The following is a 13,972-nucleotide window of genomic DNA, read 5'->3' as shown; positions in this document are numbered from 1 at the left end:
CCGGGATTATGCAGAAGCCCTGAGCCCTGACCATGCACTCTGTGTGATAGGATTAAAGCGGGAACTTTGGTACCTGTGAAACCTTATCCTCCTAGGTCCCGCATTACAGAGGCCTGTGAAACAGACACCTCCAGCTGCGGGGGGGTAGAGTCCACTCTGGTGGAGCACATAGCGGGTTGGGGGAAGGGGTCTGCTCTTCTGGTCTTCAACCTCTGGAAGTTAAAAGGTATAGGTGTATGTATGTGTGTGTGTGTGTGTGTGTGTGTGTGTGTGTGTGGGGGGGGTCTTCAGCACTTGTCTTAACACTTTCACAATCACCTTCAAAGGCTCCTCATCTACAAATACATAGATACAATCTTATAAATGAAATAAATATAGCAGATTACACAGGTGCCAAGACAAAATAATCATTCCTCTGTCTTAACTGGAGTCTATCAACCTTAAAAACTCCAATCATGCGCCAAAGCCCTTTGATTTGATGTCCTTATCACTACTGGGTGACCTTCCTCCACAGTGCCAGTAAAATGGGTGTGGGCCTCTCAAAGTGTCCCTGTTGCATTTTCTTATTAGGTATTGAACATTTATGGTCCCGATTTAACAATAGCTGAGATAAAGTACATTACACATTCAACACACTACACACTTATTCCTCTATACTTTCTATAACCTACTCTGTTATGGGTTGGATATCACGTCAAAGGCACAGGGTCAGTATGTTTCTTATTGGATTAAATCCAAAGTGGCTGAAACGACTCGTATTCTGCTTTTGTCCTCGCCGCCACCAGGAGACCACTTCGCCTGAGAGATGGGCCTTCGGCAGTAAGGATTTCTCATTTATGCCACATTGGATTTAATCAATTAGTTAGTTAGTACTGGCCAATTTCTATTTCTTTTTTTTTTTTTTTTTTTTTTTTACTGATGACTGTAAATTTAGATTGTATAGACCCAGTAATAGAGGTGAAATGCCGCCACCTATTTGTTTAGAACGTTTGGCTACATCTTACATATTGCACCTTTAAAGACTCAAATTTTGTTACATAGAAACTGGTTTTCATATAAATGCAAAATTCGACAAAAAAAAGAGAGAATAAAAAATACAATTATATTTGGTTTTGTATGGGCTCCCTTATAAAATCATATTTTAATAAATCTATTTCAATGGAGAAAAAGGCCTCTATCTCACTACACATTGTACTGGCATGATTGTGTTTATGTCAAATTAAACAAGGAAAAAGGAGGAGTTAAAGGGAACAGGTATGAGAGAACAACACCAAGCGACGAGCTGTACATCGCTGTGCTCGTTAGGTGCTTTCTCACTTAACCTGACTGTGCGATATTGGAAGGCAGGCAGTTTGCTTACTTATCTCTGTCATTAATCTTAATTTGTCAGTGAAGGCTGAGGCGAAGGCGGAGAAGAAGGAGGGCTAAAAGGTAATTGCACCCCTGCTGCTCCATTATGGTGTCATTCCACTGTTAACAGAAGATAAGATCTTCTCCAAATCACCTGAAGCCAAACCTCCACTTTACCTGGCTGGGACAGAGAGACAGAGAAAGACAGCGAAGGAATCCAGCCTGGTCTCAGAGGCCATGATGGAGAGAAACTGAGCTCATCAATCTGTGAAGAATCTTCCTGAACAATCCGAATAAGTGGTTATATAAATGTACATATTTCTATATATTACGTCTGCTGCCAGATGACGGTATACAGCCAGAGTGATGGATGTAGGGGGGGAAGGGATAACTTTCTCTGCCCCACTCCGCTAAACACCATTGTTGATGAATGTGCCCCTGATTGGCAGGTGTGATAGACATCAGTGGGTAAAACACGAGGGGACTCAAAGTTAACCTACTGACACAACACACGGCTTAACCGAAATTGGTGCCATTTGACCCGGACACAGAAACAGAAGCTGTAAACAGTGAAAAGCCAGTACTGCAGAGAAATAAACGATAATTTCAAAATTTTAAATCCAATATAATTCAGACATACTGTTCATAGAAGAAAATGATTAAAGAGTTAAAAGAAAATGCATAAGTGTTGTTTTTCTGGAGGTAAAACATGTTTCCTTCTCTATGCAGACATGGTGTTATAAGTGTTGTGCTGACATGATATTGAGTCTGGGAATGGGTTCAATATCTCACATGACATATTTGCATATTTTGTACAGAGAGCTGTTTGTGACCCATTTCAGTCTAGAGAGGATGCCTAAGGAACTCATCCGTTATGATTTTTAAATTGGGGCATGCAAAAGATAACCTCAGTACACATAAACACACTTTAACTAAGATGCTCTATGATTTCCTGCAGAAAAATGTGTCTTTTTACAGTTTTTTAGCTTTGTAAATACCCATGCTGTAATTGGTTGAGCTGCCTTAACCTTAATCATTTAAAATATATACTTTTATTTTTAAGATTGCAGAGAACAGAGGTCGTGCTCATAAATGAGGCACACAATGATTTATTTATCTAGATTGATTGAGACTCCACGGCTCTAATGGTCCTCCGCTGCGTGCACTGCAGTAGGGCCTCCATGTTCATCACTGATTCTGACTGTCCACAGTTCAGTAAGATGAATAAGATCAGTCAGTTGCCAGTTGGAGCTTTCACGTTCAGCTCAGTACAAAACTAGTCTATAAAAAGCACTGTACATGAGGGTTATATATTATATTTTTTCAGATGAAAAGATTCACAGTCACAACAAAATCCTCTGCAACACAAACGTCATCAGACCTGCATCAAAATCAATTCCTCACCATGAGAGTTAGTTACTCAATATTTGCACCAGGTGGCAGCGTTCAATAACTGAGTCAACTGAATCAAACGAATCACTGTCGGAAACTTACTGACTTGTGTACTACAGCAAAAGTAGCACATTAGTGGGAATTAATCTAAATGTACTTTTTGTTACAAATCAGGGCTGCTCAAATCACGCTCAGTTTATGTAAAATACTACTTTACAATCTTATTCTATGTGTGAGTTTAAATCTCTTAGCGGTTTTCAGGTTCATCTTTGTCTCCATGAGATTAAAGGCATCTGTGAGAAGGAGGCACTCAGACTGTCACTGGAGCGGGACACACATCCATAGATCACAGACTGTAACCAAGACACTCAGTCACAGACCGCAAGCTGTTCTCTGATCCATATGGCCATAAAACTACAGAGATCCCAGCAATCTGCACCCATGGACAGCACATATAAATTCTAGTCTGCCTTGTACAGTATATCCTTACCCTTGTTTGCCCTCATCTGGCCAAAGAATTGAGGTGTATTCAGAACAAGTGTGTGTATTAAGTGTCTCCTTCTATCTACATGCTTCATTAATACTCAGAATCTTCGTGATGAGAAGTCGTGTCTCACAAAAGCTCTCGACGCTGCATGTCATCAGCTCCCGTCAAGCACCTGACGGGGCCGAGTGTCTTTTACAGAAGCCAGATGGGGAGAGGTTCTAGGATAAAGTGCATCAAGTGCCCCCTATTGAGCTTTATGAACGGATTAGAGGATTTGCAAAGCTCTGTCATAAGGCCGTCAATCATTGTAACACCCGCCTCGAAATTTACAGCGCTGACCGGAGAGAAAACCTTGGGGCTGTTGTCATAAAGAGTATAACTTCATCTGTCAAGTCATTCACCTCAACATCAACACCTTGAGAGATGGGAAATAAAAGGAAAGAGAGAGAGAGAGACTGGAACCATGACACAAGACACGACAGATACTACAGCATCGCAATACCCGAAGTTTACTTCAAGGAATGCTGTTGTAACTCAATACTTGTACACCTCTACATCTTTCATCATCAGGTTTTCCACCTCTCCTCTGAGCTGTGGCATTTCAGCCTGTGACATAAAGTCTTAAAAGCTGCAATCACCTGTCTGTCTTCCTAATAAAACAGAGGTTCTTTGAATAGAGCAGAATTTGATATCGGCTTTCTAAACCCTGCATAAGAAACAATGCAGCCTCTCTACAGGAGGCAATGTTCAGTGTCATTCACCATAGAGGTGGAGACACGGTGTCTGACTGCTGGAGGGATCAGAAGAGCCTCAGGCCTGTTTTCATGTGTATGAAACAATTTGTCAGCCTGTATAACCAGCTGACCCCTCGCTCACCACAACCCTGGCCTCCTTCCATTAAAGGAAAAGTGTGATTTACTAAAACTCGCTTCTTATTTTGTAGTTTTGGCTCTCATTTCTATTGATTATGATAACATTATACTCACTACAGCAATTGCAGAGTTTTGGGAACACGACGACATTGTCACAGCAAAGTTCAATGGGGCATAAAACCCAATCACAAGTCGATTAGACAGTTTACAGCAAAACCGAAATCATCCTTTTAAAGTACAATATAAGCTTATTGCAGATATATTGGTGCCATGTATATGTCCCCTGATAAGTAACAAGACATTGCAGCAGAGATGACAAATAAGGTTTGAGGTCATTTTAACAGAGTACTGACAAGTTAATTGTATAACTGTAAAAAGTTCTGTTCAGTATTTATCTTAGTTACAATTCATGAAATTAAAAAAAAGAATAATCTAAGATTGTTTTTCATATGTATCTATGTAAAAAGCAAAAGATCCTATCTACTGATATGTCGTAATAAGACTTTTTTAAAATATCAAAAGCAGTATATGAAAAAAAAGAATATTAATTGGGCTATAATTCCTACATACATACATACAAACACAGCACACACACATATACATACATATATGGAACGGAAAAAAAAGAAGAAAAACACAGACATGGACAAGAAAAAATCTCAATCAGATTTTCAATTGTGCTGTTGCAAAAAAACTAAAATGCATACATAATTAGATGACCACTAAAAAAAGGATACCAAAGCGGTAATGGTGGAGATAACACTCCCACAGCCGTCTTCACCCTCTGTGTCAACTCATCACCTCCTGGTTGGGTGTCAATGAAGGGAGGAAGAAGAGAGAGGGGTGAGGCGGGGAGCGGCTGGCAGGAGATGGATGGGGGCTGGGTGGAGGGATCACCTTGCCAAATCCGCTGTGAAGGCCTCAGATCGGTGCACTTAGCGTAGCGGCCGGAGCCAACACGTAGCGGGGTCTAGGTCTCCCTGAGGCGACACTCAGACCCCGGCCTCCCTGCCATTGTCATCTGTCCGTCTCTCAGCCTCTCCATCCAGCTATCTGCCTGGAGGAAACTTACTTCCTCACTTCACATTCTTCCTCCCTCCATTACCCCCAGGAGGAGCAGGGGAAGTTGTGTCGAAGGGGACTCCCAGGCAGTATCGATGTCGGAGCCTAAAAGTTGAGGTCTTGCCACTAATTAGATCATCCATGAACCACTAAAAGACATAAAGAAGTGAAATCGCCCAATATACGTATATCTTTTAATTAAGTTGGATGTGTATGGCTTGAGCTGGTGGATTCTCTGACAGTGATAGGTGATAAGGTGCTCACACACCTCACTGAGTGGAATGGCAAATATGTCATCATCCAGAGACAGGGTCTAGCCGGGCCGTTTCAATGAGTGCACCCATGTCAGGGTGATGTATGGACACCGTAACACAACCTCTGAGAAGGCATAGGGGGGAAATGCTGGTCTGCCAAACAGCCTCTCAGATCCTGAGCAGAAGAAAAAGGGGCCTCATGTAAACATTTGAGACACGTCACTCATTTCTCCTCCGGTCATTTATAACCAACCTGCTCACCCTGCCTGCCAGCAGCCATGTGTGCAAATTTGACTCAAAAGCTCCAGCAGAGGTCAACATTTGTTTAAACTTTTATATAAATGTATAGTTCACTGTGAAGAAGATACACATCAGATAGTTTAAACCAAAGGTCAGCCTCTCTGCTTCCAACACTATGGATTACACCTTCAGAGGTTTGTCTGACAAAACCCTGCCCTTTGGCTGGTTATACATTTGGTGAAGTCTCTTAATGGAATTGGCTTGGGAAACTCATTTGTGAGGAGCTCCGAGAGAAACACTAAGTCTTGGAGGAATTTCTTCCCCTGGGGATCCCTAAGTGATGTCCATCTCCCCTCAGTCATTCAGAGAGTTGAAACTGGAGAACATGACTGACACTTTGAGTTCTCACTCAGGATCTTTTAAGCGATCTATTTATCTGAATCCAGGAGTGAGTTAAAGGGTCGGTTCACCCAAACAGAATTCCCCTGAGCGATAGCTGTATTTAACCGTGCAGATAGTTTGATAGTGGTGTTATTGGCCAAAGTTTGGACACATCTGTCTCTGAGATTTATGCCAAAAAATAGAGATCCAGACCTTTTATGATTCTCAAAGTACTGAGAATCCTAAATTTAATTTTAAACATTTCAACAGCGATCTTCAGTCACTCGGGATAATCCACAGAACATTCTGTCAATTTTTCAATAAGGATTGTTTCTATCAAGTTGCTTTTTATATGTTTTTTAATATTTTCAAATACAATTGTATTCACCTCCATTGTGCTGGGATGGCAGAAATGTAAGAGGCAGATATCTCAAAATGTAGTCAAACAAAACCAAAATATGGCTAGATACCAATAGAAGTGAGCGAGAAAATCGTTTATTTTTATTTTTAAGTTATTACTTTATTTTATGGGAGCAATGCTAATTGCTCAACAGTAAAAAAGAACTGTTGATTAAAAAGAGTTACGGACGCTGCTGTCCATAGGCAGATGTTAAAAAGGCCCCCTAAAATTTAAATAGAAATAGATATCTCATAAATGTCATGTACACAACCTACTAAACATGCACAAAACAGGGAAGTATGCATCCAACAAGAAATAACACCAAAGACAATTAGGGGTGTCGCGACTCATGTTATGAAGGTATTGAGAATAACCGTGATATTTCAAAATGAAATGTTTATATCATGTTAATAATATGCATATGTTAATATAGTGTAAATACTCCAGCGCATCTCAAATCATTTTATTTAAACAGTAATGGTTATACGCTCTGTACTCTTCTTTACTCTTGTATTTTGAATGTAATCAATTTGCCCCCCAAAAAAACACAACAAGCAGAGTTAAGGTTAAGGTGATGATTAAGGTAATCATCATTTTATTCTTTCAAATTCTCTATAGATATGGCAATAATATCTTTAATATCAATTCATTTGGCCACTATGATCGTGTAGAGAAAATCTGATATCTCGACTACAATCCATGAGTTAATAAGTAAAAAATAAGTAAAGAAAGACAGACCAGACAGAGAAAAGGATGGCAGCAGACAAGACAACTATAGTATCCTTATGTTGGATTTAATATTTTCCTCCATTTTATCTTCTATCTTTTCTAGTGTACAGTATTTGTGCTGAAGTAATCAGTGCCACAACCTGCCCAGCAGAGGCCCTCATTCCCTCTCCTTCCTCCAGTCAGAAACCAAAAACCTCTGTCACCATACCAAAGCCACATCAAGACAGAGGATCCGAAGACACAATAAAATCGGAGATGTATGGGAACCATCTATAGGTAGAAATGTCTGCCGTGATTTATCCCAGCACGCCTTTCCCAGTTTGGACTCAGACATGCATTGATGTGAAGATTTAAATGGGAGATACAGGTGAGGGGATTTAAAATGACCCTGGCCGAAACTATGAAATATGGGAACATAAACGCACATTCTGTCAAATGGGTAAAATATCATAGGGGTAACACAAACTCTTCCACACAGTGAACCCCTGCTAGCTCTTGGAACAGTGCCCACCTGGTTTTCTATACTCGTTCACAGTATTCCTGCAAAGTTGCTAATACATGTGCGGTTCATTGCCTGGATAACCTGAATGGTAAAACTATTCAGTAGGTGATTGCAAACATTATTCCTTGTGCTTTTCAAATGCTTTCTAATCCTTTAAGTGTGACACAAACACTTAACAAAGGAATGCTTCTTCACTGTGCTTGAGAACAACCCGCTGAGAGGAGAGTTCTACTTGCCATAAGATGTCAAAATAATCAGCTCAGAGTGTTCAGGAGCTGGCACGGCCTCAAAGGGTCGGCCATCGTTCACGACAAAGCCAGAGTCTGCTACCAGGGGGACAAAGTAGAAAATAAAAACATGTCTGTGAGTGTAGTGAACCGACAGTGATAGTCAGTAGCTTTAAATTTAAAGGTTAGAGGGCTCTAACCTGTTGTTGGTTAATCCTAAACATCCCAAGTCACACAAATTATAATCATATTCATTTTGACTTATTCTGGGTCTATTCTCATTTATCCATGCTGTCTTTATTGAGTTTATACAGGAAAAAAAAGAAAAATTAAATATGAAATAAACAAGGATAGAATCTGACAACCCTTACATCTGCTAACATCAGCATGATTTGAGCTGCAACAATAGGTCAATTTATCGATTAGTCCATCAAAAGAAAATAATCGCCAAATCTTTTGATAATCAATTGATGGTTAGAGTCATTTTTCAAGCAAAATTGCCATAACCTTTTCTATATAGTTGTACTTTCTATATAGCAACATTTAATAGACCAAACAATGAATTGATTGATAGATAAATGAATCTTCATGTTGACCTAATTATCATAGATGGTTTACTTTTTTATCCTTTAGCATTTCTACTTTATCGTTAATTTTATCATTTTCTTTTTTTTCAACTTTGTATTTTATTTATTATACTACTTGTACTATTAACAATATTAAATAATAACATACTATTTTGTATTTTTTGTTTGATAAAAAGCACATGGGAGTAACAAGAAAGCTGGAGTCACACGCAGAATTTTGCAAATTAAAGGAATACTTTGATATTCTCGCATGCCTCCACTGTGAACCGAGAATCCAAAAATGTTGTTAAGTACTTCCCAAACACGTGCATTTCGCTAAAACCTTACTATTTAAAACACTTCGGACTTGTCCAAACTGGCCAATTGAAGAGTATGCAGAAGTGTTTTTTTCATTCGCCCCAAAAACTAGTAATTTTGTGGATTAAGTATTTATTTAAGGGTGATTTAAATTGTATCTCCCTCTTTTTTTAAGTGTCACTGTTTGGTATATATGTGAGTTATATGCCAAAACATCATACTCCAAGATCAGGAATGAAGGGATATAAGAGCAGTGCCTGTGTGCGTGTCATAATAAGTCCAGCACTGAACCTATAAGGGAACTCGCTTTTTTTTCACTCACATGCAACAAAAAGGAGGGAAGTAGACTTACAGTGTGTTGATAATCCTCGAGACAACTTAGACAAAGTAAACAGTTCTGGGACTCAGTAGAATGACTTCCCTATTTTTGTTTCACATTTATGGCAGTACAGCAAAGGTTAGCCAGGACGGTGATAACTATTCAAAACTCTTGATTCATCCCACATGTGGATCTCCAACTCTGTTGACTGTAAATAAATAGTCCAACCTGAGGAGAAGTGAGACAAAAACAACCTGACAGACAGTGGGAAGTTCTCATTTCATTCTCCAAGATATATCTGAGACAGATTTTGGGTAAATGTGAGTAATAAATCAATGCACAAAGTATGTCAAGCCTGTGCCAACACTTCAATTCATCCTCATGAGCCTCTCTTCCACTTACATCAGGCTTTTTATTTCCTCTTTCATATCAGCTTATGAAGCAGCCTTTTGCTTTAGAAGCAGTGAGCAGATTGGGCTTTGTTGGAAAATCTTAGGTTATATGATATGGACTTGGCAGAGTGGTCTAATGAAGGATGCATTGTCTGTGAGAGCAGGGCTTTTTTCTTTCTTACAAAACTGCTGACAGCTTCCCCAGCTCTGGCATGAGCTTGGCTTTTAATCAGAAACAACACCGCACACCTGATCAGTCTGTTCACACCAGAGCCACAGCAAGCTTTGTGCTGTTACAATGGAACATCTATTTCTCACATGAAATACCTCAACGCGGCTTTGTTTCTGGTCGTAAGACATTTGACTGATTTGTGACAGTAAATTTGTGAATGAGCGTTTTGATATTCACGACTAAAAACATACTTTTAAGGGCTTCCCTGCATCTGCAACTTAAAAGCACGCTTGAATATTGTGTCCATACGTACAGTGGCCTAAGGGAGTTACAATGTGCTCCAGTGCACCCTAGTGCACACTAGTTGCCAGTTATGTAGCGTGCACACACACACACACACACACACACACACACACACACACACACACACACACACACACACACACACACACACACACACACACACACACACACCATTGTATCGTCTCATCGCATGATCAAATAGAGATTTCACATTGAACAATATCAACATACATATTAGGGAGCATATATTGCATATCTATATATGATAAAAATACCAAAGAAAATAAGAAATGTTATTATTTAGTTGAATGTTTTTTTGAATTAGTTTATCTATAGTTTCAATAGTTATGTAGAACAGCTTATAATTTTATAATAATTGCTACTGACTAATAAAAAAAAAAAAGGAAAACCATGACAAAGATTATTTGACCTTTACAAGCAAGTTTTTACCAAATGGCACGATTGTTTACTAAATGATTGCTTTTATTTGGACATAGGCTATTGTGTGACAATATAAATTGTAATTTCTTTCAATTAATAAATTATAAGTATTAAGCCCTGCTGCACTGTCTATATTTACGCCCCTGCATGAGGAGCATGATTCATCAGAGGATCATTCTAAACGGCTGCATGTCTCCGAGGTCTGTCTGTGCACTTTAGCAGGTGGCTCTTTTTCATTAAACATAAACGCCTGATGATTGTGCTCTTCATTACAGGCTGTCCAGCAATATGGGCATGAGATGATTGCCCCTCCGGTGGTTAAATATAGTGATTGGACAAGGACCTCTACCGGCCCGTAATGAGAAAAGTCAATAGAGCCGGGGCTATTACGCTGTCAGCGTTCGTACCATTACACACCATTAAAACCAGCACAACTCTCTGATTCATCCTCATTATATTTATTGGATAGATGGCCTGATCTAATTGTAGAAAGTCCAAGCCCTGCATAGTTCAACATGTGTCATCATTTTGTAGCCACTCTGCAGACACTCTCCATTATTGAATCAATGAGGCATTGATGAATTCACTATATGTGAAATGAAGCCACAGGTGATTTAAGAGGTTTTTTTGGGAGTATTTCAACTTTCTGATGAGTAAAAAGTATTGATACAAGATGATTTAAGGCGTTGCCTGTGTTTATTCAGTGAGAGAATAGTGCTAAACTGTAAACTCAACCATTAGTGTGTGACCTATTCAAGCTCCCAGTGTTGACATGTACACAGAGGGCAGTGTGCCTCGCTTATTTAACAGAATGAAAATTAACTACTTGTCACTCACTCTTCATCAAATTCATGCTACATTGCTATGGGTCCACATTTGGCACTGTCGAATGCTTACGGCAAACAGCTTCTTAGCACAGGTACAAGACAAAAAGGGGGGATTTGTGAGACCCAACAACTCTGCCCAGACACCAGAGACAGACCCAAACAAAGCATCTTCTGTCTGCTCATTTGTGAAGGTCATTAATGTCTAATCATATTCAAATGGCTCTTGAGGCGGTGTCTGAGCAGCCCACCAGTATGCAGATGGGGGGTCAGGGGGGCTTGCCCTCCAGGACTTGTCCCAAGGCCGCTCTCCCCTCCTGGTTTGAATCCCCTGTGGGCCTGCAGACATGTCAAGGCCCATCACCCTGCAGACAGACAGGTCCCTGACTGGGGTCGTCCGCTAGACTGGCAGACTAGCTTGATAGCTACTGTTCACCCCCCACTCCATTGTGATTTAACTGCTGGTCACAAGCTCCATTAGCATAATGATAAGAGATAGTGACACCTCCCATTGAATTCTATCAGGTAGCCTGAAAGCTGAGTGTAATGAAAGGGATAATTACACAATTTATAAAGGGAGGGGCACTGACAGTTGTACAAAGCTATCTGGTCATAGCCTGACCCACCTAATTAAGACGGTGTCCCATAAATCTTGATGTCCCTTTCAGTGAATTGGTCCCTACTAGTTTGAAGTAAATAGAAAAGTGTGTCTTATAACACTTATTTTAGTGGCCCATTTAGGCTCATAGAGTGGATGAGTATAGAAAGGTTTCATATAAAAAAGGCCCTCAGAAAAATGGATTATTTCTGACCTTTTACAGAAGCTATTAACTGCTTTCTGGTCGTATGACAAGGGTTTAAAAAGCTGCTCCATGCTGAGAACAGTAGGGGTCAGAAAAACAAGGCTCTTTCAATCAAAGCCTGGTTTGCAACTGCAGACCGGCTGAGAGGGACACTGTGAGAAATCATCAGAACCACCACTTTTACATTGGTTCTCAAGTTGAGTAAAACATACAATGTTCTGCTTCTTTAGTGAGCCCGTCTTTCTGCTTCTCCTTTAAATGTAGCCTAAATCAACACGGGGGCTAGAGAGTAACCCAGTGATTCACACAGTAATCAGCACCATCTCTATTTCACAGGCTAAATACAGTCCTTCTTTTAATTATGCCTTTGTGTGCCTCAGATTAACTGGGGCCTGTAAAAACCTATTTTCCCTCACGGTGAATAAAATAAAGGCCTCTTTGTCAAGTGGGGGCACGTCAACACACTTCTGTGGATGATGTCGGCCTCTCAGCGGTGCTGTCAGCGACAGTGTGGAGCGGATCCACGCGCACATACGAAAACATGCATGGCCGCACGTGTGCATGTGCATCCTTGGATTATGTCACAGCACAGGAATGCCATCGCATGACAAAGGGGAACTGACTGAGTTAAATGAGTTAGAGAGACACACACACGGTTGTTTTCTATCACGAAATGCAGCATGGGTAACAATGGCAGACTGAGCGCAACTCACAGTGTTAACAGAGGAGCTTTTGCTGCCGCAGCGAGACTGGAAGCCTGTTTCCCTCAGACGGGGTGCACGTCTTGTGTTTATAGTTGACACACAAGCTGTTATGGGTTGATAGACTCCAATATCAGAGTCAACACATAGCACTTGCTGTGTGCTGATGTTTGTTTGAACACTTGTCTGACAAATAAGCCTCTCCTCTCTGTTTCCTGGGATGCTGCCGCACAAGCCAGGCTGATTTTCACGTGTCTGTATTCCTAAAGTGGTCACTTGAATTAAATCCTGGTTTTTTTTAACATATTAAAAAAGGTGGATCAATGATCATATTTCTATACTGTTATAAATTTAAGCATGTTAATTATTCTAGGCAATAAAAAAGTGAACGCGTGTGGTAATAACATTAATAGCTGATTGTGGTATAATTACATGCTTAAGGGGGTGATCAATTTATCATGGTATTACATCTCCTTGATTAAAGCAGTTTAAAAGTGCTGCCTTTCTTTCCCTCCTCTTTAAGATGATAGCAGCTGCCTCAGAAGTGAGCCCGGGCCTTGAAGTGCAGGCCGGGATTAGTGGCAAACACAAAAGGAGCATTTGGAGGGGGCATGCCTGTCCCTTTTGAAAGGCTATCATTTAGAGCCTTCAGCCATAGATCATCTGCGGCTTACATGGGGAAAACTTGGTTGAATGTTGATCGGGCCCATTATTTGGCTCTCTGTGAGGGGTGCGTTTGATGGTTTAGGCCGGGGAGGGCTCCTGAGGTCTCTGAGGCTCAGTCTGTCTCCCTTCTCCTGTCTCTCTATTGGTATGCATCCCTCATAATAGAGCAGGGAGGTAGGGGGTCTCATTAGGGGCCGGGGGGGAGTGTTGTTTTGGGGAGTGGGGGGCAGTGAATGAATTCCTTGGGGCAGATTCACCAGCATCACACAGGATTGAAGCCGAATAATGCATTTTGGCAGCAGGTGAAACACACGAGGTCAATTCTTCACGGCACCATATCCGTCTCCGAATGACGTGCCAACAAGACGTGTCTCTAAAGTCCAAAAGGGCTCCAGGTGGACTGCGTCTTTTGACAACAGGAACTTCATCCGATGTAACATGCACACTGAGAGATAGCTTCCTTTAGAACTACTGACAATGACTGACAAGCGGTGCAGAGGTAGCTATTTGGAGGATCCCCTGAGTACCAAATGATCTCCTCACTTCCGTCTTGCCACCAAAAGTCCAGGCT

The sequence above is a fragment of the Anoplopoma fimbria genome, chromosome 5 (genome assembly GCF_027596085.1).
Source record: "Anoplopoma fimbria isolate UVic2021 breed Golden Eagle Sablefish chromosome 5, Afim_UVic_2022, whole genome shotgun sequence".
In the NCBI taxonomy this organism is placed as follows: domain Eukaryota; kingdom Metazoa; phylum Chordata; class Actinopteri; order Perciformes; family Anoplopomatidae; genus Anoplopoma; species Anoplopoma fimbria.
Note: the sequence above shows the minus strand (reverse complement) of the source record.